At 38.3% G+C, this 25,234-nt stretch overlaps 1 protein-coding gene across 13 annotated transcripts in view; it reads right to left on the bottom strand.

The window, feature by feature from the left end:
• The window catches only part of APBB2 (amyloid beta precursor protein binding family B member 2), a 388,287-nt gene that overhangs the window by 297,116 nt on the left and 65,937 nt on the right, over positions 1 to 25,234 (bottom strand). For all 13 annotated transcript variants that reach the window (XM_023253177.2, XM_023253183.2, XM_045056437.1 and 10 more), the window contains exon 2: positions 13,688 to 13,843. The gene's annotated coding sequence lies outside the window, so the exon portion shown is untranslated. The remainder of the gene's footprint in view (positions 1 to 13,687; positions 13,844 to 25,234) is intronic.

Genomic DNA, 25,234 nt, shown 5'->3' with positions numbered 1-25,234 from the left:
TTGAACAGCTAAGTAGCAATTGTCCCCTTTTTTCCCCCCGCTTTATACCCCAGTTCACTTGCTTACTCTTCTCTCAAGTCCTGGTAGGTATTTGAGCTTGTAATCCCTATATTTAGGCACTGGTTACCTTGAGTTTTAAAACTATCAGGTTCTTATGGGAACTAAGTATTTATTGAAGGTAATATTGGGTTTTCTCTTTCATGATATCCAGTGTCAATGGTATTGATTCAGACTTCTCTAATTTGTAAACATAATCAATTACACACATACATAAACAAATATATACAGATATATGTATTTCGGAAATGGTCCCTTGAATCTCCCTAATAGATTATAACTCTTACACTATGGGTGAAGTACCTTGAAACATGGGGATTATATTTCTTGACATGACTCAGCTCAAGAGGGTCAGATATCAGTACATAAACTATACAGAAAGAAAGGAAGACAAGATAAAAATAAATATTATTGATTTTGATGAGCTATTCATCAAACCATTTTAGGAAAAAAGCAGTTGCTAAAATTCTTTTGAACCTAGAAAAAAATATATGGCTTTGTTGATTTTCTAAAATAAAACATCAGGTGTTAGAGATTGAAATATGTATAGATAAGGGGTAATACATGGGCTTATTCTCCAGACCACCAGTGCCTACATTCTAAAAAGAAAAAAAGAAAATTGTCATTTCCTAATTATTATTAAATTTCAACAAACTGAGATCACAGGAGGTAAAGTTTTCAGACAAGCCTATCAAGAGTTGAAGACTTAAGCAGTAATTGTTATTGGAAGAGTTTAGGGGAGTCGTCTCCTTTGACCTATCACCCATGTCTAGGGCTTTTAATTAAGAGAAAAGCAAATCTGGAAACAAAAATCCAAAGATATTTAAAAGGCACACTGGCTTTATCTGTGCATCAGTCATTACTGCTAGTCTAAGCAAGCAGGCCTTTCTTAGCAAACAGCTTTCCTGATTAGCAATCAGATTGTGGAGACTTTCATGACCACCTCCAGCCTTGTGGTCTGAAAAGCAAATACAGTTCAGTCCAAAGCCCATATTTAAAGCAAACAAACTGAGCATAAAGGTACACTTTCAGACACACTCCAGCAAGATGGGATTCTTTGTCCTTCAAATCACATTTGGTAAATATCTTTTTCCTTCTTCTTGCTCAACCCAGTGTTTTAACTAATAAGCTTTCAAGGGAATGTTTGCTGGCTTAGCACATACTTTACCATCCTTCCCACAAAGACCACCCCCTTCCTCTGCATGCAAAGAGGACAAGAAAGTCTGGCAAGTGAATATTAGAGAAAAATTTAATGTTTTTAAAAACATTTAGTAGGGTTTTATAAACCGCATTAAAACACAATGTCGAAAAATGGTCCATGATCATACTGCCCAGTTAGCTCCCGATTCTTTTTTAAAAGGAAAGAAAATGAATAAATGAGCATGGTTTGAAACTCAAATAATACAGAAAAGAAAAAGAAAATTTTTCCAGTGTATTACCTTTCACATCTTTTTAGAGAAAAAGTATGCATACCAGCATATATATCTTTTTAAGAAGATTTATACAAAAGACAATGGTATTTATATGATTCTACAAAACATTTTTTCATTTTCTATAGATACATGAACATACGTGTGTGTGTATGTATTATATATTACATTACATATATAATTTCAAATCAGCACACACACACACAGAGCTAATTCACTCTTTACAAACATGCTGTAATGCAACTTGTACAAATATCCTGGCACGGTTTTAAGTGAGCCTATTTATGAAACTGCTGGTGGTTTTACATTTTGAAATATATTGCCAAATTGCTCTTCACTGGTGTCTATTTTAGAGGATAATTTAATCTCAAGCAGTAGTCCCTTTTCTGTATGTGTTATGGACATCGAAACTAACCTGCTTTGTCTCCAGCTGTATCACAGATCAGACAGACACCCCATTGCAGACCTAGCCAAGCTCTCCCAGATGACTCAAACTACGTGAACCAAACCAGAAACATCTTACAGCAAAGGCGGAGGTTGGCAATCACAGCTTTGTAAAGGGTTCTGTGTGGCTGACTGTTTACTTCTTTCTACATTCTTTGTCTAAGACACAACCTCAGGAAAAGAAAGGGGCTGAGGGTGGGGATTAACATCTCATAAGTACCTGTCTTAGTCCTTTTGGGCTTCTGTAACAAAATATGACAGACCGATGGCTTGCAAATAATAGAAATTTATTTCCCACAGTTCTGGAGGCTGGGAAGTCCCAGAACAAAGTGTCAGCATCGTCACCTTCTAGTGACAGCCTTCTTCCTGCTTCATAGCTGGCCTTCTCACTGTGTCTTCACATGATCAAAAGAGCTAGGCATCCCTCGGGAATCTCTTCTGTTAAACACTTAATGACTTAAGTACCTCCCAATCTCTCCATCTGTTCATACCATCATCTTTGGGAGTTAGGATTGCGACATGTGCATTTTGGAGGGACACATTTCATTTAGACCATAGCAGTACTTAACCATGAATACTAGCAGTTGAAAATACTAAGAAAGCAGTAGATAGACCAGAGCCTCAAACCATCTAGAGTTGAACAACTTGGTCCCTCATCATGGTCAAATTCTAGGGAGCTCCCATGATAGCACAAAGAAGCTGGAAGTCCTCAAACAATGAGTGCAGAATGGGGATGCAGGATAGTTAGGAATGTCCAAGGCTTACCTTATTTCTTCCTTTTCTAAGTAGCTGCCTGGGAGTATCTGATTCTCCTCACAATCAGATACCTCTGGGTAATTCACAAAGAGTTGACAAAGTGTGTGGGTGGGCCACACCCCTTGGCTATAAAACCTAGGACTTCCCAAACATGCCCTGCATTTTTACTTCTGCCTCCAAGAGTCTGATTAAATATTTTCCTCAGATAAAAAGGCTTGCAAACGCCTATCTACTGACAACTTCCTACCGCCTCACTCGTCAAAAACAACAAAATGCTACTTTTCCAAATTCATCTACATCTATATTAACCACTCTCTCCTTGGAAATTCTAAAGCATTCTATTCATCTAGTTCATCTTTTATTATCTCACTAATTATAAAAATTATGAAAGATGCATAAAGAAAGAGACATAATAAAGAAAGTTTTCCATAGGTTAATCACTTTCTAGGCAGTGCTTTCATTTATACACGTAGACAATGGAGTTTGAGAAAAACAATTCATATTCAAATTTAAATTAGAACACGTGAGACTTGGATAAAATCATTTGATCTTATGGACTGTAAGCTTCTTTATCTATAAAATAGAGTAATACTGCATCTCTCTCATCGGAATGTTGTGAGGATCAAATGAAATCTCCCACCCCACCCAACAAAAGCTGAGAAAGTGCTTAAGTACTTAGCATACTGGACACGCTCAATAAAATGTTAGCTCTCCCAGAAGGGCTTCTATTCTGGCTGTCTTTCCCCCAGGATATTTCATTTTATTCCCTCCAGCAACTGCCAAAGTAACCTTCCATACAGGATACTTTTAACAAGTTTACTTGGAATTTAACTGAATTGTTCTGAACTAAGTAAAATTAATTCGGCATCTCTCATTACTCATAGATTAATGCTCAAGAGCAGCAGTCATTTTTAACCCAATTTTAGAGCCACTGAGGACCCAATGTCATGGTTGGAACTCTTGACTTTTTATTTCTGAGAGGAGTCTGTGGTAAAAATCACTAGTTAGCCTCTTACTTTCCTAGGCACTCTTACACTTTAACCAGACGCCAGAAATGAACCACAGCATTAACAAACTATCTGCAAACTTAAGTCTTCAAAAGAACCACCCTTATGAAACCAAGCACAGAATAGTTACCAAGATTCTAAAATTTGTCCTCAAAGGGCCTCAGCTGCATGATGATTGCAGGAAAAATCATTTTCTTTAATTCGTAAAAAGGGTACACTAGCAAATTACACAGAACAATTTCCTAATGTAAGCTAGACTGATGTTGATATTCATTTTTTAAATAAATTACTGGCTTGGATACTGTCTATGTGAGAACATCCAGTAGACTATTTTTGTTTATGAATGAAGTGGCAAATCAATTCTTATTTGAGCAGATAATAATCAATTTGGAAATTTCAGAAGTTATGAACAGAATTATCATGTCATGAATACAGATCTTATTCGGACAGTATAATCAAATTAAATGTTTTATTCGTTACAGGTCAATAGAGGACTGAGAAACTACTGTTTGTTCTTATATTAGTAATTACATTAAAATAAATAACAACTGACTACATGTCATTCAAATATGGTATCTCTGAAGGCTTTCAAAGGAAGCCTAATAATTCACAGATTATTTAACACAAAAACTATAAAGAAAAAAATAAAAAGATGTAATATGTCAAACTCTATTAACATATTTATCATAAACATCCCCATTACAGATTTACACAAAAACATGGTTTCTCCTAATGAAAGCAAGTTCTGTTCATTCTCGTACTGGTTCACTGAGTAGGACTAGTGTTGGTTCACTGAACGTGACAAAATTGATCTGATTTTGCTTCATCTGCAACCAAATGATTATAAATAGGCTGGAGCCTTCACAGATGTAATGATACCACAACTCAAACTGTGGTGTATCAATCATTCTGAACCCCAAACATCAGTCAGCACAAGGCTCTCTATAAAAGAAAGGGCAGTTAAGAAGTTACTATCACCCAGCCACATTTTGCTTCAGCTCCCTAAGAAAAACAAGACCAAAACCGTATTTCCCTAGAACATCTTACATACTACAATCCTCACAGGGTCAATTCATCATTCTGCAAATAGGTCGTAAAGATTTTTTAAAGGCACCAAAGAGAAAGAAAAGATTTAAAGGAATAGCAAGCAGGACAAAAAGAACCAGGATGCCCACTTCCCAGGCCCTGTAGTTTTATAAGCAAAGGTTACCTGTGGTTTTTTTCTTTTAAATGAATAACAGAAATAATAATTTCACACTGCTCTACGGATGCACTTTTACGCAGTGACATTCTCGGCCAAACGACTGCCATGGAAAGCACAGGGGGAGGTAGGAAACATGTCAATTACCATCAACTTGGTCTACCCAGGTTGAAATAAGAAGATTGCAAAGAAAGAGCAGGAAGCAGAGAAGCCACCCTGAACTGAGCCTTCCATAAACCGGGAAGCATGGCTTGACTTACTAATGGAACTGGAAAAAACTTACTCTAAATCTAATTTTGATTTTGATACCCGATTAACGTGGCAGAAGTCAGCTTTTAGCTCTATGTCAGAAAAAGGAAATGTCTCTGAATTTCGCCAACACCAAAATCTTATATTTTTTCACATTACAAATAAGTCATTCCCCAAACAAAATTGTAACTTTATGAGAAAACAAAATAAAATGATCAACTAGAATCCAAATACCATAAAAAAAAAACCCTGACTTTTTTTTCCCTTCTCAATCATACGCATTCACAATTTTTATAGGGTTGTAATTAAGGAAGAGACATAAATTTTCAGTCTTCATATTTCCAATACAATTATTTTAATGTCTTGCATGCTTGCTTTTTGAGAACTATACTAACACAAAGATAGAAATAGCACAGGTAAATATTAAAATACAGATGGCATTTTAATTATACTATGAAAAATGTCCAATTTTTATGAAACATATAAAATCATACTATATTCCCAAAACCCAAAACATTTTTTTTTTAATGTTTGTTTATTTTTGAGAAAGAGACAGAGAGACAGAGTACAATCGGGGAGGGGCAGAAAGAGAGAGAGGGAGGGAGACGCAGAATTCAAAGCAGACTCTAGGCTCTGAGCTGTCAGCGCAGAGCCTGATGCGGGGCTCAAACTCAGGAACCGTGAGATCACGACCTGGACTGAAGTCAGATGCTTAACCAACTAAGCCACCCAGGCTCCCCTCAAAACCCAAAACACTGTAATTCATAGATTTTCTTTTAGTAAAATAGTTTTGCGAATTTTATCATTGTATGTAAAAAAGACCCAATTCATAGAATCATTAATGGAAATTCTTGAAATTCTTGAGATAATATACCAAACTTGTAAATACTTCAGTCAAGAGTTATTGGAAGTAATGGAAAATTTTAATCTGTTTTATTCTAATGGATAAGGAGCACTAGAATGCTTACCATCTTTATGAAAAACAAAGCATTTTTTTATTTAAAGTAATGCATATCATATAGTTATCTAGAAAATCCATCTAAGTTGGTTTGCATTCTCTTCTACTATTTCAGATCTCCACATTTATCCCAAAGAGAAATAACCAGAGACTAGTACTTTTAACAGAGTAACTTAAACAGGAATAGAGAGGAAAAGTAGCAAAGATACGACAGCAAAAATAAATAGAGATACATTGAGACTTAACCCTACTTCTTGACCAAATGTTTTTCACAGAAAAACTGCATTGCAAAAACCCAAGTATTATATGGTACTAGCATAAAGACAGGCATAAATAATCAAAGAAACAGAATTAAGAGCTCTGAGATAAACTCTTACATTTATGGTCAACTGATTTTCTACAAAGATGCTAAGGTAAATCAACAGGGAAAGGATAGTCTTTTCAGCAAATAGTGTTGGAAAAATTGGACATCCATGGGGGGAAGTGGAGGGAGAATTAACATATACCTGAACGTCAGACCACACACAAAACTTAACCCCAAAGGGACCAAAAACCTAAGTGTAAGGACTAAAATAACAAAAGTTCTAGAGAAAAACATAGGAAAAAAATCTTAATGACCTTTAGTTATTCAGGGAATATTTAGGAACATCAAAATCATGAGCTTTAGAAGAAAAACTGATAGACTGAACTTCCTTACAACTAAAAACTTTTTTTTTTTTTAACGTTTATTTATTTTTGAGACAGAGAGAGACAGAGCATGAACGGGGGAGGATCAGAGAGAGGGAGACACAGAATCTGAAACAGGTTCCAGGCTCTGAGCTGTCAGCCCAGAGCCCGACGCGGGGCTCGAACTCACGGACCGCGAGATCATGACCTGAGCCGAAGTCGGCCGCTTAACCGACTGAGCCACCCAGGCGCCCCACAACTAAAAACTTTTAAAACTCAATACCCAAAGAACAAATAATCCAATTTAAGAATGAGCAAAAGGGGCACCTGGGTGGCTCAGTCAGTTGAGCGGCCGACTTCAGCTCAGGTCATGATCTCGCGGTCCGTGGGTTCGAGCCCTGCGTCGGGCTCTGTGCTGACAGCCCAGAGCCTGGAGCCTGTTTCGGATTCTGTGTCTCCCTCTCTCTGACCCTCCCCATTCTCATGCTCTGTCTCTCTCTGTCTCAAAAATAAATAAACGTTAAAAAAAAAAATTGAAAACAAAAAAAGAATGAGCAAAAGACACAGACATTTTTCCAAAGAAGACACACAGGGGGCCAACAGACACATGAAAAGATGCTCAACGTCACTGATCATCAGGGCAATACAAATCAAAACTACAATGAGATATCACCTCACATCAGTCAGAATAGCTAAAATCAACAACACAAGAAACAACAGGTGCTGGTGAGGATGTGGAGAAAGGGGAACCCTCTTGCACCTGGTAGGAATGCAAACTGGCACAGCCACTCTGGGAAATAGTATGGAGGTTCCTCAAAAAGTTAAAAACAGAACCACCCTATGATGCAGCAATTGCACTGCTAAGAATACAAAAATATGAATTCAAAGGAATACATGCACCCCAATTTTATAGTAACATGATCTACAATAGTCAAATTATGGAAAGAGCCCCAGTGTCCATCAACTGATGAATGAATAAGGAAGATGTGATATATATATGTGTGTGTGTGTATATACATATATATACATATATATATGTACACATATATATATACATATATATATATCTATATATACATATATGTATATAAAGAGAGAGAGAGACAACAGAATATTCCTCAGCCATGAAAAGGAACGAAATCTTGCCATTTGCAATGACATGGATGGAGCTAGAGAGTATTATGCTAAGTGAAATAAGTCAGAGAAAGACAAATACCATATGAGCTCACTCATATGGGAATTCAAGACACAAAATAAATGAGCAAAGGGGAAAAAAGGAAAAAGAGGCAAACCAGGAAATAGACTCTTAACAGTAAAGAACAAAAATTGATGGTTACTAGAGGGGAGGTGGGTGGAGGAATGGGTTAAACAGGTGATAGGGATTAAGGAGGGCACTTGTGATGAGCAGCAGGTGTTGTATGGACGTGCTGAATTACTATATTGTACACCTGAAACTAATATCACACTGTATGTTAACAGGAATTTGAATAAAAACTTAAAAAAAAAAAAAAGAAACTTAAAAAAAACAGGGAAAAAAAAACTTGAGCTTCAAAGACGGCATTAAGAAAATGAAAAGACAAGCCAGAGACTGGGAGAAAATATGTGCAAGTTATATATCCGATAACGGACTTACAGACAAATAATTCAATATGAAAATATGCAAAGAATCTGAAGAGGCATTTCCCTAAAGAAGATACAGGAGTGGCTAAGAAGCTCACTGACTGCATAACTAGCTCAATAATAAGGAGATAAATTTCATAATTATCATCTTTTGTTCTTTTCAAAAGCTACATAATAGGATGATTTCATTAGAAACTCCAAAGCATGTTTTTTTTCTCATATCACAGTCGTTTTCAAATCACTGTAGAAAATAATGGTAATAACATCCAGATTGGACAAGAAATGAAACTACAATAAAACCTTGGATTGTGAGTAACTTGTTCTGCGAGTGTTCCACAAGACAAGCAAACATTTCTAATAAATTTTAACTTGACAAACGAGCGATGTCTTCCAATACAAGTACTACATGACGCCGAACATCACATGATCACAACTGAGCCAATGGTCTCTCTCTCTCTCTCTCTCTCTCTCTCTCTCTCCCTCTCTCTCTGTGGCATTGTGGATGAGTATCTCCCATGTTTGGTTGCTCAATCTCAGGCCCTGGTGTTTGGCAGAAATCAGGGACTTTTCAGAACATTGGAAGATGCCCACACTGGCACTAGTGTATTTTTTGTCACTTCAAAGCACCTAGGGACACTCCTTTGCTTTTCCATACAGAGAGTAAGCTTAGGAATGCTTTGCTTCATTCTGGGTCAGGCTGCCTGCAGATATAGACCCTTTTCTCTGCTGCCTTATTGCCGGTTACATTAAGTACAGTATATGACAAGAGTTTATTAATGCTGTTCTGTAGTCAACATATGTGCGAGCGTATACAATGGCTCCCATTCAGGAAAAGGTTGAAAAGAGAGGCAGTAAGAAGAAGATGACTGCGGCGAAAGCCAAGAAACAAATCATCAAGAAGCATGAATGAGGTATGCAAGTGGCTGAAATTGCAAGATTTTATAAGAAGTCGACGTCTGCATCTCATCTGCAGAGGGGGAGAAAAAGGCAGAGGAATCCCTTACTTACTAATGAGATGAGCGAGATGTGTAACATGTGGGAAACAGTGCAAAATTTTGTAGAAATGCACCACCTGCATAAGGCTGTAGCAATGCAAGCAATGACAATGCAATGTCACACTGTCCTCAAAAGAAGCAAAAGCAAGTGTCATTGGATACGTTCCTTGTTAAAGTTGCACAAAAAGAAAAGATTCCATTGAGCCAATAAATAGCAGTGATTCCATTAGTTCCATTAGTGATAGTAAAAGTTGTCTTACACAATAACCCTCCTCTCTCGTCTCCCTCACACCAGCCACAGAGGTTTTCAAAAGTAAGTGCAGGTCAATTTGTTTATTTTTCTTTATATATTGTATTTTATTTATTATTTTGTATGATATTACAATATTGTGATCATTTTTATATGAATATTTTTGGATTGTGGAACGAATCATCTGAGTTTCTATTATTTCTTATGGGGAAATTCACTTTGATATATAAGTGCTTTGGATTACAAGCATGTTTCCAGAACGAATTATGCTTCCAAACCAAGGTTTTACTGTACTTAGATATAAACTTAATAAAATATGTACAAGATCCATATAAGGAAAACTACAAAACTAATGAAAGAAATCAAAGAACTTCTAAATAAATGGAGTTATTCCACATACATGGAAAGAAAGACTCAATATTGTCAAGACATCTGTTCTTCTCAACTTGACCTACAGATTCAACACAATCTCAGTCAAAATCCTGGCAAGTTATTTGGTGGATACTGATAAAGTGATTCTAAAATTTACAAGGAAAGGCAAAAAGCCCAGAATAGCCAATACAATATTGAGGGAGAATAAAGTCGGAGGACTAACACCACCCAACTTGAAGATTTACTAAAAGCTACAGTAATCAAGACAGTGTGATACTGGTGAAGGCACAGGTGAATAGATCAATGGAACAGAAGAGCAAGCCCAGATACAGACCCATACAAGTAGTTAACTGATCTTTGACAAAGGAACCAATGCCATTCAATGAAGAAAGGATAGTTTTTCAACAAATGGTGCTGGGATAACTGTAATTTCACATACAAAATATGAATCCAGACAAAGACCTTGACAGCTTTCACAAAAATTAACTCAAAATATCTGTAGATCATTTACCTAAATGTAAAACATAAAATTATAAAACTCTAGAAGACATAATAGAAATATAAAACTCTAGGAAATCTGGATGACCTTGGTTGGACAGTGACTTTATTTTTTTTTTTTTAATTTCTTAACATTTATTCATTTCTGAGAGACAGAGTGCGAGTGAGGGAGGCAGAGAGAGAGAAAGAGAGAGAGGGAGACACAGAATATGGAGTAGCCTCCAGGCTGCTGTCAACACAGAGCCCAACATGGGGCTTTAACCCAAGGACTGCAAGATCATGACCTGAGCTGAAGTCAGACGCTTAACCAACTGAGCCACCCAGGCACCCTGGCAGTGACTTTTAGATACAACAGCAACAATCCATGAAAGAATTAATAACTGATATTCTGGACTTCATTAAAATTAAAAACTTCTGCTATGAGAGAGACACTATTAAGAGAATGAAAAAACCAAGCCACAGAACTGGAAGAAAATATCCACAAAAGACTTACCTGATAAAGGACTGGTATCCAAAACATACAAAGAACTCTTAGAACTCAACAGTAAGAAAATCCTAACAGGCACCTCACCAAAGAAGATATACAGATGGCAAACAAAGATATGTCAAGAGGCTCAAAATCATGTGTTATTAGGAAACTGCAAATAAAAATAATAATGAAATGCCACAAAGGCACCTGGGTAGCTCAGTTGGTTAAGCGTCCTACTCTTGATTTCAGCTCAGGTCATGAGCTCACAGTTCATGAGTTCAAGCCCCACATAAGGCTCTGTGCTGACAGTGTGGAGCCTGCTTGGGATTCTGTCTCCCTCTCTCTCTGCCCCTCTCCCGCTTGTTCTTGTTCTCTCTCTCTCTCTCTCAAAATAAAGAAATAAACATTATTTTAAAAAATAAGGCTTGATGGACATAAGTATATCAAATTGGTCTTTATAAGAACCCAGAATTCAGGGGTGCCTGGGTGGCTCAGTCAGTTAAGCATCCAACTTCGGTTCAGGTCATGATCTCACAGTCCCTGGGTTCAAGCCCCATGTCGGGCTCTGTGCTGACAGCTCAGAGCCTGGAGCCTGTTTCAGATTCTGTGTCTCCCCTCTCTCTCTGCCCCTCCCCTGCTCACACTCTGTGTTTCTCTCTCTCTCAAAAATAAATAAATGTAACAAAAAAAATTTTTTTAAATAAAGTCTGTTAATTTAAAAAAGCAATGTCTGTCACAAAAAATAAAATAATAATAAAGTCTAGCATGAAGAAGAAGAAATGATCTTTAAAATTCATGACATGCTTAGAGAATTCTGCTTAAACCGAAAGCCAACTGAGGTTTAGGTGAGAAGAGCAGCTGTTACCCTGTGGTGTTAAAATAAACTCTGGACAACTTTCTGGGAACCTCATCTGGCTGCTCCCAAAACAATTGTGTTTACTGTAAACACCAGGATTCTACTACTAGGGAAGCTCCGAAATTATCTTCCTTATCTGCTATTCATTTTAACTATAGGCTCTGAAATGCCTCCCTTTCTTTGAGACTCAAAAAGCAAGTAATTGAATTAAAAGTATTTTTTCCTAATGTTCCTGAAGACTAAATTCTACTTCTCCTTTGTTAAATAACAGCTCTCTGCCAGTCTCTCCAACACCCAGCAGAATTCATAATTGCATCTCTACTCCCACAGAACTTCGTTTTGTGTGTGTGTGTGTGGTTTTTTTTGTTTTTGTTTTTTTTTTTGTTTTACCTCTAGTGATACATTTTTCACATCGTGTGTCAGCTAACCGAATACCAATCTGGCCCATCCCCTACACTGTGAGCCCCTAAAGACAGGGAGTGCCAATCATTTCACACTAACACCTCACACCTAGAAGGCATTCCCAATCAGGACCTTTTTGGATCTAAGTGATGGACATCTAATTCAAACTATCTAACTTGCCAGGAAAGCAAAACCAGAGTTACTGCCTTTAGATGGTGCTGTATCTGAGTTTTGTATACGGTGTGGGGTGTGTGTGTGTGATCTCTTGTATCTCCCTGCTCTGATCTCTGTGTTAACTTTATTCTCCGAAAGGCTTTCCCTAAGTGGTGGCAAAGAGGGAAACTAACAGCTCCAGCTTAAAAAAAAAACACACAAAAAGGAAAAACCTCTTTGCAACAGGGTCAGTGAAAACAGTGGTGTCCTCCATAAACCGATCCTTGTGACCCTGACTAGCCAAGCTTATGTCACAAACCCATAACGGAGGCAGCGAGGTCACCTCCTTTGACGATGATACAGGCTGAAAACAAAGCAAGGGTGACTGACTGCCCAGGGAAAACTTAGGCGATTTATTGAAAGAAAGGAAGAGAAAAGGGATGCTGAGTGGGTGAAGTCAACAGACTCTCACTACTTTGCAGGGTCTCAAGACTGCTGACTCACTCCTGCCTGGTGAGTATTTATTCACTGTTTATTATGTATAATGCTGAGTTACTGCCTGAACACCCAATAGAAATGCTTGTTTGTAGTGCCTCTCCTTGTACAGGACACGTACTCAAAATGAACTGTCCCCACCTACTGCTCCACATGAGGTGGTTTTGTTTCATTCTCCTGGTCCACGGTGAGGCTATTTTGCATTTGTCTACATTCCTATTATTTTCAGGACGTTTCTTTTCTTCTGTCCTATGTGAGGGTCTTCATGCCAAATGTACACCCTGCCAAAAATGAACATGTTGCTAGCTTTTGTCCATGGGGAGATAAAAGTAAAATCTTGCCAAGCAAACCAGGGCCAGCAGCACCCCAACAGAAACGGCAGGTTTCCACGATGCCCGCTTCCCAGTGTGAGAACACAAATGAGGGCAAGTCTGAAAACACCAGTGCAAGCCCATGCTTTCTCGAGGACACGGTTTCTCTCCAAAATAAAACCAAGATCGCTGTGGTTGTTCTGCACGGCCTCTGGCTGTGGCTTCTTACATGTGTGCGCTGAGGATGTTCCCTGAGAGAGGAGAGGACGACCAGCAAGACGATGGGACAGAGGAGGCAGAGAGGAAGACAATGATACGCTGTACATGTAAATACGTCAGGATCAGATCTATCTTCCATTTGTACAATGCTAGGAGTCTCTCGAATAACTGGGAATGACTATTTGGGGCAGTTTCAGAAACACTTTATGGCATAAACAAAATGGCTTTTCCCTAGCTGACCCGATCCATTTCATCCAGGCTCTCTTATCTTATACTAACCTGATTTTGCTTAAGTTACTGTCTGTCTCCGGCTTTCACAGGAGCTTTCTTTTATGGATTTTCCATCCAGCAAATGTTTCTGTTCCACGGCTGGGCAGATCCGACCACAGCATGCTTGGCTACAGACCACAGCAGCTCACCCACAGCAGCTCCGACCTGGAGGGGGAAAGCCAGAAGCCATTGGAGGGATTCATATTCACAAACACACACACACACACACTCTCTCTCTCTCTCTCTCTCTCTCAAGAGTTTATGTTTGGCAGGATAACCCCAAATGTTTTCCAATTGTTTAAAATCATTAAGGAACAGAGACAACAGCTTATGAGGTGTCCTAAAGACAAGTGTGGGCTATCCTAAAGGAGGACTAAGGTATTTAACCATTATTGAGAAGGTTCGGCCAAACGATTATACTCTGTTTGTGGAAAATTCAAAAGCCAGATGTTTTAATTAACCACAGAAAACACAAGCTACAACTAAAATTTCATGAACACAGTGATCTGCCCTGTGGAAAACCACAGGAATGTTCTGGCAAGGCTCAGTCTGAATTCTTGGGACACAGAGGGCTAGAATCATTCCCCTTAGGAACTCGAACAGAAAATTAACTTGCTCAATATGTTTTAAAAAGTAAAATGAAACCCAGATTTAATCTCAATCAAATAGAAAAACATTTCGGGACTTCAAAGGGCACCACACCAAAAGACACATTAGAGGAAGGTCATAAAGAATCCCAGTGTGGTTCAGGATTTAAAATGCATTTTCAATGCAAAGTGAATGCTGTAACAGAAAATTTTATAGGCTAAATAATCCAAACGGGAAACTAATCATCTTTCATTTCCTAATAGAGAAAAATGATATATGAAACCAATATTCAACGAGTTATAAATATTATCAAATGTATAATATATTCGGGCAAAAGGAATCTCTTAACTCTCCTCCTTCATGCCAAACCTGTGGCCTGGCCCACGCTAGCTACCATGCTTCAGCTTGAGGAATCAAGGCATCCAGAAACACAGTGCTAAAATAACTTCTGCTCACTGGTATTGCAAGTTAACAATTCTGGCACGGAAAACTAAAATGAGGGAAACTTACAAAAGCAATTAGTGAACAACTAAGAACTAATAAATTAAGAAGTCCTCATTTGTTAATTATAGTATTAGCTATGACAACATCTATAAATGCTAAACATTGAAAGCCTGTTCGAGAGGGAACAGGACAAGTGTTATTTTCAGATACTGGGTCTACAATTCTATTTCTGTAAGTCAAAACAGACCCTGTCACAAGTGTGCCACGCATAATATTACATTAATCTGTACCTTCATTTGAAAACTCAGTCCCAAAAATCATCTCAAAAGGAATACAGGAAAGTTATATATATATATATATGTATGGTATGATCCCAATTTTATTCTACAAACTGAGTATGTATATTTTAAAGACACCAAAGTATGAAAAAAGAGCTATTTCTGGGTCATGGAATTAGAAGCCATTTGTCTTTCCTTGGTGTTTTCCAAATTTTCTACAACTTATATGGATTACTTGTAGAATTAGAATACTTTTAAAGAAGATTTTTATTAAACAGTATGAGAATACAAATCAGGAATTGGATGTCTATCCTACATCAGCCCGATCTGTGGGTTTCCTCTTATCTCATCAATAAGAGCTAATAAATTAAGAAGTCTTCATTTATCTGAACTCAACAATTCTTAATTTAGAAGTTCCAAACCCAAATGTCCAATAACACTGTCAGAACTGATTAACACTACTTTTCTAGAAATAAAAAGTTTGTGTTTGTTTTCTGCAAACTTACCACAAGGAGACAAGAAGACCATAGTTATTTCCCTCCTTTAGTTAATTCATCCAATCATCTCTGTCACTGTCATGTCATCTAATTTTTGCTTAATTAAAAAGAGTGCCTCCAGGTGTTACATACAGTCTCACAGGAGCTCGGCCCTAGTGAGCACTTGACACCCTCCATTTTTGACACTCTTAGCATCCCAGAACACACAAAACACAGTGGTGGAATCTTAACACTGGAGGAGTTGGTAATCCATCATTCCAAGAACCCCCAAACTCCCTGAGATTACAAATGAAGACAGTGAGATGCCCAGAGAGTTCAAATATCTTTACTAAGGCCACACAGCAGGGATGAGAGGATCAGGGATCAAAGTCCAGATCACCTGTCTCCACTCTGACCCAGCACTCTTTCCACCACTACAACGTCTCAGCACACACTCCTCCAAATGCAAGTTTGTATGAAACACACACACATGTTAAATTCATACCAGCAAAGCCAGGAGAATAAGACAGACATTTGTTCCACCAAAAATGAAATGCATGCAGGAAAAAAAAAAAAAAAAGACTCAACTGCAGGCTAAAAAAGACGTGGTGGCTCTGCCCAGAACACGTTCAAGCAGAGGAACAATGGCTGCAGTGTGCTCGGGCGGCAGGTGTCCAGAACAGAAACTGCCTATCACACCGAAAGCTTTCTGGTCCTAGCATTTGCCCTGTTGACAACAGCACATACCCAGCAATCAAAGCAGGACAAAGGGTTTTCAACAAGCTAAAACTACACTTGCAATGAGCCACCTGCAAGAGAGAAGAAAGATGCATGCTCACCCCAGTAGCTGCAAACAAGTGATTTATGGCATCAGGTCCTGGCCTCTTCCTGCCAAAATGACCCAACTCTTAGGGGAGAGGCATTAGTGGTTTCAAAAATTAACAACAGTCCGCGAGAACTAACGTAAAATAAAATGAAATAATCCTAATACTTCCTATCTTATGTCTGATACAACCTCAGAGAGCGAGCAAGATTTTTCTCTTTGCTTCTAAGTTATTTATTTGAAATACTGCTCACCTCCACTTCTTTCTTAGCATCCACCTACAGTGTCCCCGCCACACCAATCAGAAACCCAAGATTTGCACAAAATGTGAATAGCCTGAAAAGCAAGGGGAGAGAAGAGGACAGATGGCAATGACAAACTCAGAAACGCTCCCTGAAAAGCCTTTATTGAGCTCACTGTTCGTCAGCCTGTCCTACTGTGCAGCAGGACAACAAAGCCATGGGCTGTGAAGCTGCTAATAAAAAAAAAAAAAAAAAAAAAAAAAAAGCCGCATCGAGGGATGATGTGATCTCGCTTTGTAAGAGCCAGCACAAACACAATAGCTTGTCCCGCCTCATTTGAGAAGCCAGGCACCGACTAAAAAAGAAAATGCATTTTTTTCCACCCAAAACTGCTCCTCAAGTCCCTGCCATATATTTTCATGGCTGGATCCTGGAGGAAACACAACATTGGCCGTTTATTTATTCCCCCTTGATGCCTCTGTTCTAATACTAAAGGTCAATGTCCACAGCGGGCAAAGGGAACTGGATTCTTGTTGCCATTTCACAATGAAATCAAAGCTCTGTGGTATTGTTCAAGTAACTCTTTAAAGTTATTTGTAAGGCGATGATGGTAAGTTCAAATTTACCCGGCTGGGAGAACAAACTCTGACCTACTGATCAAACTGGATGAAATCTTGCTGGAGCCATCAAGTTATCTTTCTTAATAGAGATGAAACAGAAATTAGATCAGACTCACAGATTTTAAAAGGCTTTCTTGGAACCCTGGCTGGGTGTTGTGTGGTCTTTACTTCAGTGATGCCTTTGGCGAAACGTGCACCCAGATGCTTGCCACCAGTTGAGAATCTTAGATGTTTGGCCGGCATTTTATTTTTCTTACTCTAATATCACAGGGAAGGGTTCTCCTTCTCGAGCCTGAGTCCAGAAATACCAGCCAAGCCAATTCAACACTTCAGAAAGTTCTAGATCAAAATGACCAGGAAGACCAGGCTAAAATACACTGGAGAACATGCCTTTCACCACTTTGGAAATCTGATTTTCAAAAACATATTTACAGTATTGATAAATTTACATCTTAAAATGTTTGGAAGGAAAAAGTATAGTCTTAAAATTGTTTTATTTTTTATTTGTTTCAAAAAGGATGTATCATAGGTACCCATCACAGGCAACTTAAAAGGATCTATTTATGAATCACCCAAACTGGCATCCAACAAAGACTCTAGCTGATGAGGAAGACATGACACAATTTGGAAAAGGTTTCATTTCATATGGTAACTTCCCATCTCTGGCTCTCAAGTAGAGGTTTCAACCGGAGGGGGCAGGGAGGGGGAATTTATGTTCACTAATGTTTTTTGTTTGTTTGCTTTTAAATAATAGACTGATTTATTAAAACTCATCATTCAGTTTAAATTAAACTGTTCCTGTTCTGGGTGGCAACTTAAAACCAAAAACAAAGTAAAGTTTATCTCACCCATGCTAAACTCATTTTATTCCTAATTTTAGTGCTTTTCTTAAAAAAAATTAACTATATTTTATTTATTTTTTTTAGAATATCAGTTATTTCTTTTTTTATTTTTTAAATATGACTTATTGTCAAGTTAGCTAACATACAGTATATACAATGTGCTCTTGGCTTTGGGAGTAGATTCCCATGATTCATCGCTTACATACAACACCCAGAGCTTACTAATATTTTAAAGGCTGTTATGGAAAGAACAAGGGATGAAGACACAGGCAGATTTAGAGCCTGCAGTCCTACAATGACCTGAGGCTTTCTGGGATAACTAATGTATGCTCTTTAACCTTTGTTACATCATTTGTAAAACTGGTGTGATACCATCAGCCAACTTCATGGGACTGCCAACCGATAAAACCAAATATGAACACATTATGGAAACTTTAGCTCTATATGTTCATTCAACAAATATTTACTAAGAAACTGCAATGCTGCCAGATAAGGCACTGAGGACACAACCATGAACAGACCCAGTCCCTTCCTGCAAGGACTTAGGTTGAGGAATGCAGTGTGATTTGCGTGAGGCACAGGGAGCTATGGGAACACGCAGGCAGCCTCCAATCCAGATACCAGACCAATATCAGGTATTGTTACCTTTAAGAGTCCTTGAGGAAGTTTCTCAGTGAAAAGTGGTAGACGTGGCTTTTAGTTTGGTTGTCTAATTGTCAGCTCATTCATTTATATATTCTTCTCCAACACTACATGCCAGGCACTATTCTAAGTGCCGGGGACCATAATTTCTGCCCTGATAAAGCTGACGTTTTAGTCATTTCTCATCCATATGAAATGCATGATATATGAACTAGACAGAGTAAGCAGCAAGGCTGCAATACGGTGATTCTTCTAACCAAACTACCTACACACAAAAGTTAAAAGGAATATTCTAACTGATCCAATTAGAATAAATTTTACTTCTTTTTTAAAAATGTTTTAAGTTTATTTTGAGAGAGAGAGTATGCATATAAGCAGGGGAGGGACAGAGAGGGAGTGGGGGGGGGAGGGGGAGAGAGAGAGAGAGAGAGAGAGAGAGAGAGAGAGAGAGAGAGAGAAAATCTCAAGCAGGTTCCACACTGTCTGCGCAGAGCCCAAAGCGGGGCTCAATCCACCAAACTGTGAGATTAGGACCTGAGTCGAAATCAAGAGGCGGACGTTTAACTGACTGAGCCACCCAGGGGCCCCTAAAAATTTTATTTCTTAATCTCCAGACCACATTTTACAATATACCAGATAACTACTGCGAGCATATGAACCACACTCTTAGGTTTGTGGGACTACAATTTGTGTGTTGGCATGGAGTAGAGCACTCTCTCCACACTGGCCCCCTGCCCCCTACCAAGGAAAAAGAACACATGCTGGAATCCAGCCAATAACAACCCCAGTGTTAACAAGGGGAATATCAGTTATTTTAGAAGCATTTCCTGGAGCACTCATATTTTAAAGAATTAAAAAAAAAGCTGAATTGTTTATTTTAGAAACTAAACTGAAGTTCCATTTTAACATGCCAAATGTCTGCCTTAGAAAAGTTTCTTTTTTAAATCTGTTTTATTACAAAAATAAATAAAAAGGGCCTGAGAACTAGGCTGTCCAGGACACTGTCAACACAACTGTCTAAAAATTCAGCATGGGATGGAGGAGAAGGGGGTGAGAAAAGAGGAAGAAAGACAAAAGAAGGTATGGAGTAAAGAGCCACACAGTGACCAGGATTAATAACCTGAAAGCTCACATACTCAGCAAACACTAAGAGCCAATGTTCAAAACACTGTAGAGCAAGGAAAAAAGTATCCGAGGAAAAGTGACCAAAATGATACTCAACTCCACAGAAGACTTCCTAACCCTGGAGTTCCTACAAAAAAAATACAAAGTCCAAAGCCCAGTTCCTACAACACACATACCAGGTCTGGGGTAGGGTCCGGGAAGTCTTCGTTTTTTAACTATCTCGCCATGATGCTTTGATGCACAGCCATGATTGGGAACCACTGGGTTTTACTAGATTTTCTTACAGAAGAAAGTATCGAAATATTTTTTTCATGATAATGGGAAACTTTTTGCTAAGTGCTTTCCATTAATCCTCACGTCCATCCTGAAGTAAGAACTATTATTACGCCTATTTTTAAATGGGCAATTTGAGTCATAAAGAAGTCCAGTCACTTGACGGATGTTACCTAGCTTTTAAATCAAAGACCTGGGGTTTTTTTACCCAAGTCTTATCTGCCCCATATTTTCTTAGCACCTGGTTAACTGGAGCAAGCTAAGTCTCTTTTCCACTCTGTAGTCTAAGGATGTCTGTCATATGATTACCTAATTTGCAATACAACACAGGTATTAGTTTTGCACACAGAACTTAAATCTCAAAATTTAGTAATAAATTCTGTATTAAGATTATGTTCTGAAAATCATGTATAAAGTAGTCTATTTAGAGCATTGGGAGGCATCTGGTCAGGTCTGCAGTTATTTTAGTTACCTTCCGATCCGACCAAAGGTTAGTAAAAGGTGTGCTTCTGATCTTAGAGAATGGATGCTCCTTCATCAACACGAGACCTTTACCTAGAAAGAAGCTGGACGCAGCGAAGTCCGGCTCATTAGGAATTACTGCCAAGGGCTTCACACGTTTTCACAATTTCAGGCTTTTGTTAGTGTTACTCCATCCGCCCAGACTGCCCCGCCATACCACTCAGACGTGCCAAGTGTTTGTTCTTTGAAGCCCCGCCCAGATACTACCTCCTTCATGAAGTCTTCTCAGATGCCCTGGCAGAAATAATTATTGATGCCTTTGTAATTTCCAATGCTTCCCTTATCACATAGAGCAGGCTGACACTTACCTCAGGAATGCATAGGCCTTATCCTGGCAGAGTCGACACAACATCTCACCTCCTCACCCTTTAGTCTCAGGTTGCCCAAAGTCTTCCTGGTTGTTCCCCACCTCTGAAGTCTCTTTCTCAGGCTCCTTCGTAGGCTCCTTTCTACATGACCACTAGAATACCCATCGTGTTCATCAAGGCTTCATCCTGACTCTCCTCATACTTCATATAAATCTTTTGGTGACTTCAACCACATTCCCAGGCCCGACTACAGGGTATCCTGATAACTCCCACACACCCATGCAGTACATCACCCATTCACTCACCAGACATTCACTGAGACCTACTCTATGTGCCAAATACGCACCATGCTTTGTCTCCAGGCCAGATCTATATCCATCTATGTCCAACCTACTTGGATCACAACTCCTGGATGTCCATGCCATTAATGCTCTAACCCCTAATGGCATCCATCCCAAGAGGCACATTTCTTCACATTTTCACACAGGTGACATTGAGATGTGTCTTATAAAAATGGCAGCTTAAAAAATTTTTGGCAACAGCGGTGCCTGGCGGCTTAGTCAGCAGAGCACGCAACTCTTGATCTCAGGGCTGTAAGTTTGAGCCCCAAGCTGGATACAGAGATTACTTAAAAATAAAATCTTAGGGGCACCTGGGTGACTCAGTCAGTTAAGCACCCGATTTTGGCTCAGGTCATGATCTCACGGTTCGAGCTCCATGCTGGGCTCTGTGTTGACAGCTCAGAGCTTGGAATCTGCTTCAGATTCTATCTCTCTCTCTTTCTCTCTGCTCACACACACACTCTCTCTCTCTCTCAGAAATAAAATAAATATTAAAAACTTTTTAAAAAATAAGATAGAATCTTTAAAAAAATCGGCAATGTGTTTCCTAAAATTTTTTACATGTACTATATAATGGTGACTCTTAAAACAATGGCATCTTAAAACGAATTGTAGAAATTATCTTAATGTATTTCCCTTCCATTGTTCTACAACAGTGCTGTTCACCAGAACTTTCTTCAATGACGGAAATGTTCCATATCTGTGTTATTCAATACAGTAGCCACTAACCACATGTGCCTTGAAATGTGGCTAGTATGACTGAAGAAAATGTTTAATTTTTAAATTAAAAATATTTAAATTAGGGGCGCCTGAGTGGCTCAGATGGTAGAGCATCCAACTCTTGATTTCATGGTCATAAGTTCAAGCCCCACGCTGGGTGTGGAGCCTACTTAAAAGATAAATTTTAAATTAAAAAACTTTTAATTTTATTTAATTTTAATGAGATTTACCTATATGTTTATCAATTTCTTTACCACTCCTTTTTGCATCTCAGCCCTTCCTCCTAGAATCACGTTCTTCTTCCTGAAGTATATCCATTAAGAAGTATCTTAATAAAAGTCTGTCGTGGCAAGTTTTAGATTTTTGGAAAGCAGGGATACCTGAGTAGCTCAGTCGGTTAAGTGTCCAACTTTGGCTCAGGTCATGATCTCACGGTTGGTGAATTCAAGCCCCACGTCGGGCTCGGAGCCTGGATCCTGCTTCAGATTCTGTGTCTCCCTCTCTCTGCCCCTCCCTCCCTCCCTCCCTCCTCCTCTCCCCCCCCCCCAATCTCTCTCTCAAAAATAAAATAAAACATTAAAAACAATTTCGATTTTTGGAAAGCACATTTTGCCTTTTTCCTGAATGACAGTTCTGCTGGTATACAATCAAACAGTATTTCCTTTTAGTATTTTGTAGATATTTTTCCATTCCCCATTATTGCTGTTGAGAGGTCAGCTGTCAGCTCATTATTCCCTTCATGAACAATTACCCTTTTCTTCTGGTATGTTCTTAAGACCATCTTTATTTTGGTGTACTGAAGTGTTCCTATATGTAGACATGGATTTCTTTTTATTAGTTTATGTTGTGCTCCCCTCATCTGTCCATAAATTACTTGAATTTAAGGAACACTGGTCATTTATGTCCTTCATAAACTCTAAAAATTATATACTAGCTCTTCAAATATAATGTCCCTCCATTTGTTATTATCTTTCTGGGGCTCTGAACAGATCTCACTATAGTCTTTCTACCTTTCAACTACACTTTCATGTTTTTCTTCTCATTTCTGTGTTACATTCCGATTCTTTCAAATCTTCTTTTCTAGTTCATTAATTACCCCTTCAGCTATTTCTAATTAGTGAATTATTTTAACAGTTACAACTTTTTCTTTAGGTGCTGTTTTTGTTTGTATTTTTCAAAGTCAGCCTAGTCAATTTTTTTTTCAGCAACAACAAAAACACCTAGATTTATGTTGCCCTTGTACCCACTCTTCACCCCCACACCCATTTTATTGAGATATAATTGACACATAACACCGTATCTGTTTAAGGTGCTTAAGATCTACCATTTGTATATGTTGCAAAATAATTACTACAATGAGTTTAATTAACATCAGTTACCTCACATAGTTATCAATTTTTTTTCTTCTGATGAGAACTTTTAAGACCTACTCTCTTAGTAACTTTCAAATATAAAATACAGTATTGTTAACTGTAGTCACTATGCTGCATATTATATCCCTGAACTTATAACTAAAAGTTTGTACCTGGACCACTTTCACCATTTCCCCCACTCCTCTCCTCAAGCAACCACCAACCTGTTCTCTGTTTCTAGGAGTTTGGGGTTTTTTTTAATTCCACATATAAGTGAGATCATACAGCATTTGTCTTTCTCTTACTTTTTCCCTTAACATAAAGCCCTCAAGGCCCATCCAAGTTGTCACAAATGGCAAGCTTTCCTTCTTTTTATGGCTACATAATATGCCTGGTCAATTTTTATCTCGCGCTCCCTGTACTGATTTGTGAGTAACTGTTTTATTTCTTAAGGCGTTTCAAACATAGTTATTTTACATTCTGCATCAGATCATTTTCATACCTGAAGTGCTCAGGATTCTAAATTTATTGTTTTTTGTTTCTGGTGACTCTCACTCTTGGTGGTTTGTTTTCCAGAAGAATTAGAGATCTTTTTTTCTGAATTCATATTTGGTTGATCTTAGGAGAACCATAAGGTCCAAAGAAGGGAATGCCTTCCTCCAGAAAGGACCTGCATTTGCTTCCCCCCAAAGCCAACGGGCGCTACCTACCTGGGCCACCTTGGGTTTTTTTATAGGTCCTAGCAAAAGGCAGGCTCGTCCACCTTGCCACTGACCCAAGGCTCAGTCTCCAAACACAGTGGGGATATCATCATTTGCCCCTGTGGCAATCTATCTTTTGTGTTTGTTTATATACAAAGCTCTCAGCTTTGGTTTAATTTACCCTTAGATGGTTGATCTAATTGAGGTAGGAGATTTTGGAGATGTTTTAGCTCCTGTGATCCCAGAAGTACATTAAAATATGTTTTATCCAGATTACAGTGGGGAAGCATGTCAGAGTATCCAATCCACTATACTGCTGGAAACCTAAGTCCCCTACTAATCATCTTCCCTCCAAACCTACTTTTCCTCCTTTGTTCTACATTTTGCTCAATGGCACCATTCAAACTCATCCAAATCAGAAACCCAATATAGCAGGTACCAATGGCCCCTCTCCTCCCTCCACCTATCCCATGTGCAACAAGGTACCAAATCCCACCTTCTTGCTTGATCAAAAGTGAGTTTGCTTTCATGTTTTTGATTGGCATGGCATCCGGTAGTATAATTTTAATCATCAAGGACAAGTAAGAAAAATAAATAGAACTAAATTAAACAACCAAATCATGCATTCCTGCCAAAAGAAGGTGCTTTTGAAGTTTTGAATACAGGGAGGTGGAAGGAGAACTGAGTTACACACAGATCTCAAAAGAACTAAAACTTTGGTGTTAGAACCATAATCACGTTTCCAAAGAGAGGTTTAATTTTAATCAAACAACATTACCTGTCATGACAAATTAATGTTAATTTGAAGTTTATTGGTTTTGTGGCTTTGTTGAATTTACTCTATAAATGTGTCATTGTTTAATAGTTATATAAGAGCTGAAGCATAAGGAGTTTATACCTAGTTTTAAGTTTGAGCATATTTAAGCTACTTCATAATAAAAATACTCATGTTAGTACTGGGGATTTGTGAGAAATTTTTTCCTTTAAATAAAGAGGCCCATAAGTTATTGAGATTTAAGGAACACTGGTCTTTAACACTGGTCTTTATATACTTTGCTATACTTTTTTATATACTTTATATACTTTGATATCCATCCTTCTCTCCATAACTCAACAGGCAGAAATGGAATACAACAGCACAAGCAAGAAATCATTTACTAAACTCCAATTTCTCCTCAATTCTCCAGTTGTTTGAATTAGCTTAGGACGGATGAATCTCTTAAAGCAGGATGCTTTGTTTCTTTCCTCGAATAGTGGCA

Source organism: Felis catus, chromosome B1 (assembly GCF_018350175.1).
Source record: "Felis catus isolate Fca126 chromosome B1, F.catus_Fca126_mat1.0, whole genome shotgun sequence".
Taxonomy (NCBI): Eukaryota; Metazoa; Chordata; class Mammalia; order Carnivora; family Felidae; genus Felis; species Felis catus.
This window is presented reverse-complemented; position numbering and strand designations above follow the sequence as displayed.